This window comes from Pseudophryne corroboree, chromosome 6, assembly GCF_028390025.1.
Source record: "Pseudophryne corroboree isolate aPseCor3 chromosome 6, aPseCor3.hap2, whole genome shotgun sequence".
NCBI classification, from domain to species: Eukaryota; Metazoa; Chordata; class Amphibia; order Anura; family Myobatrachidae; genus Pseudophryne; species Pseudophryne corroboree.
Window position 1 is genome coordinate 278,172,833 of NC_086449.1, and position 4,014 is coordinate 278,176,846.

General features: G+C 40.4%; 1 pseudogene; it reads right to left on the bottom strand.

Moving 5' to 3' along the window:
• Window positions 1-2,493: 2,493 nt before the first annotated feature.
• Window positions 2,494-2,612, bottom strand: LOC134937199 (5S ribosomal RNA; annotated as a pseudogene).
• Between the last annotated feature and the right edge of the window lie 1,402 nt (window positions 2,613-4,014).

Below are 4,014 nucleotides of genomic sequence, written 5' to 3' on the forward strand. Positions count from 1 at the left end.
AATGTTTGCCACTCTATTATTTGGCTGCATTTTTGTAATTTGTAGTGTTCTGTGTTGTTGTAGCAAATTAGTTGTTGTGGATTTTTATTGTGGGTGTTATTTTGTGATTTGTCCATCAAACTAAGCACATTGATGAACACCAACAACAAACAATGTTTCATAAACTATTATGGAGTCACAGGTGTATACTAAATTTATGGGTGTCCACTACAGCCATAGGGGGTAATTCCAAGTTGATCGCAGCAGGATTTTTGATAGCAATTGGGCAAAACCATGTGCACTGCAGGGGGGGGGGGGCAGATATAACATTTGCAGAGAGAGTTAGATTTGGGTGGGTTATTTTATTTCTGGGCAGGGTAAATACTGGCTGCTTTATTTTTACACTGCAAATTAGATTGCAGATTGAACACACCCCACCCAAATCTAACTCTCTCTGCACATGTTATATCTGCCTCCCCTGCAGTGCACATGGTTTTGCCCAATTGCTAACAAAAATCCTGCTGCGATCAACTTGGAATTAACCGCATAGAGTAGCATATTGGGGGTGATTCAGAGTTGATCGCAGCAGCAAATTTGTTAGCAGTTGGGCAAAACCATGTGCACTGCAGGTGTGGCAGATATAACATTTGCAGAGAGAGTTATGTTTGGATGGGTTATTTTGTTTCTGTGCAGGGTAAATACCGTCTGCTTTATTTTTACACTGCAATTTTGATTTCAGTTTGAACACACCCCACCCAAATTTAACTCTCTCTGCATGTGTTATATCTACCCCCCCCCCTGCAGTGCACGTGGGGGGTCATTTAGACCTGATCGCTTGCTAGCAGTTTTTTGCAGTCCTGCAATCAGATAGTCGCCGCCCACCGGGGAGTGTATTTTAGCTGTGCAAGTGTGCGATCGCATGTGCAGCCGTGTGGTACAAAAAAACTATGTGCACTTTCTGAGTTGCTCAGGATTTACTCAGTCGCTTCGATCAATTCAGCCTGTCCGGATCCGGAATTGATGTCAGACACCCGCCCTGCAAACACTAGGACACACCTGTGTTTTTCCAACCACTCCCTGAAAATGATCAGTTGCCACCCATAAACGCCTTCTTCCTGTCAATCTCCTTGCGATTGGCTGTGCGAATGGATTCTTCATAAAACCCAATGCACAGCAATGATCCGCTTTGTACCCGTGCAATGCACCTGCGCATTGCGGTGCATACGCATGCGCAGTTCTGACCTGATCGCAGTGCTGCAAAAACCACTAGCAAGCGATCAGGTCTGAATGACCCCCATGGTTTTGCCCAACTTCTAACACATTTGCTGCTGTGATCAACTCTGAATTATGCCCATTAACCTGTAGGGGCTGTACCCAAAACACAAGGCCTATCTTTACAAAGATTACCCTTCCTACATTCTCTTACCTCCCAACATGACACTCTCCAGGAGGGACAGAATGCTCTGCTCCTGGACTTCTCTCTTAATTTATGATTGCAATCACCTGTGGGGAAACACCTTTCTTATCCAGTAACCTGTTCAACACAGGTGCTGGCAATCACAGATTAAGAGAAAAGTCCAGAAGCAGTGCATATTGTCCCTCCTGGAGAGGGTCATGTTAGGAGGTATGCTAATTACTCAAGTTGAAATGTTTGGTCTCTCGACCCAGGTAGATTCAACAGGGTGCTTTTTACACTGCACAATATTCCGGGTTGCTGCTCCTTCACAAGAAAAAAAGGGATATTTATTGCGGTGTAAAAGGGGTATAATTGTTCTGGCCCTTAAATACTTGCCAGATGATACTTACAAAGGAGTTGCAGGTCTCTGATTTGTTGCCATTGTCAGCTGAGGCAAGGAACACTCTGACTGCAGGAAGACAATCAACTGACATACTCAAAAATGAACATGCTTGCATCTGTTTACAAACAAAAACAATATTTGAAAGAAAAAAGAAAGACTCTGTGTTGGGGCACGCTTAAAATAAAACTTAACTTTTAATTATAATATGATAAGATTATGGTACACCGACAAACACACATATAGTATTTTGGGAGAAGGTCATAAATTTTTTTTTTAACCTTTCTCCACTCGTATCTTTTGAATCTGGAGACAGATTCTAAATTAATGAGAAAGAAGATAATAAGATATGAATAGGAGTAACAATTCCCCAATTAATATCGGTATCTAAGGTGACAGTGACACCTAAGATGAAAATATCAGAAATTCAATTTCAACATAACAAAGAAAATTCCAACATATGTCACAACGGCATTTGATAAAAAATTTTAGACTAAGAATTTTGGTCCATTAACCAATGCCTATTGTGATAACGTATCCTGGTATCCTGGTAAGGGTTAAACTGCTATTGCTAGGTTTCTGGTCTACATGTACAGTGAAAGAAGAAACTCTATGTGAGTCTAGGATCAGACAGATTGGAAGAGGAATATAGATATGAAATCGGTAAGGGTCAAAGGTTGCTCCAACACTTCTGCTTTTCACATGAAGACACAGGTATTCATTACTGCACCTGAGATTCCCTAGTGGTCTCCCATCTAGGTACTATTCAGGCTCCTCACTGCTTAGCTTCCAAGATCAGGCGAGATTGGGCGTAACCAGTGAGATATGGCAGTAATATCACATAGGTTGTGAATGAGAGGGTGTAAGGTTATTGGCACATACCAAAAGGAGTACTTCTGCTGTCCATTATTGTGCACAGTCTCTCTGTTACTTTCGTATTGCAGAGAAATTATATGACTGGCATTTGGATGAGAGAGTACTGAAAAAGTAAGATATAGGAAACAAATAAGTTCAGGGCCCGCCTTCTGCTGTCTACTGTCATATAGAGATATAGCGGACAGTGGATGAGAGGGGCAGGTTACCTGGGCTTATTGAAAATAAGTGTGGAATTACACAGATATCTTAAAGTTTCCTGATACACAACCAAATTCCAGCTATTGGGGATAACCCATAGTCATATATGATCCAAAACCGAGGTGTTTTTTTAACAATATGTTGTGGTTTGTAGGAATAAATTAACCATCTACATAACAATATTAGAATGTAATATAAAAATGAGACTGAAGAGCATTCACTGAACACGTTGAATATTTAGCATTATGGTTGAGAGGATGAGAAAGAAATAGCAGATTACCGGATATTAAATAATTGGATATCAAAATTTTACGTCAATTATACGATACCAGGAAATAGGTGGGCTGAACCGTGCACTGTTCAGCACCACTAAACATAGACGGCCGTTTCACCTGAGGTGGCTTGTTCACTGTGTGTGCGGCACCAAACCAACCTTTTACAAACAAAGACAAGCAAGAAATCTTGCATGCAGGATTGGTTGCAAGGTGAGTGCTTGAAATTAGTATTGCAAGTCAGATTCCTGACATTTTGAAAGGTGTTACATACATGTAGGCATACCTCCCAACATGACCCTCTCCAGGAGGGACACAATGCTCTGCTTCTGGACTTTTCTCTTAATTTATGATTGCCGGCACCTGTTTTGAACAGGTTCATGTATAAGAAAGGCGTTTCAGCATAGGTGATGTTAATTATAAATTAAGAGGGAAGTCCAGAAGCAGAGCATTCTGTCCCTTCTGGAGAGGATCATGTTGGGAGGTATGCATTCTGGGTGTGGTGATGGTGTTTGAATTTGTGTAATGTTGGTACATTACCGCATCAAAATATGTGTATGGTTGTATTTAGAAAAAACATTTTTAAGCAACATTAAACAGTGGTGTTAGGTTTTAGATTTGTGTAATGTGTTATGCGTGTTAAACCATTATAAAGCATCACATCTAATAGACTATAGAGGCATGGACATCATGTAAATGGACTACTTATGTTCTTGCAACCAACACCATTTTTAGTCATCAGTTAAATGTATTGAGTCTATAATTGGTCAAACATACATTATAACATTAATTCACATACCACAAATGCTCTTTCATTACAGACCCAAGAAATGAGGACAGCATTCAGCAGGATCCTCATCATGACACACAAATGAAGGACACATTTGTTTTAA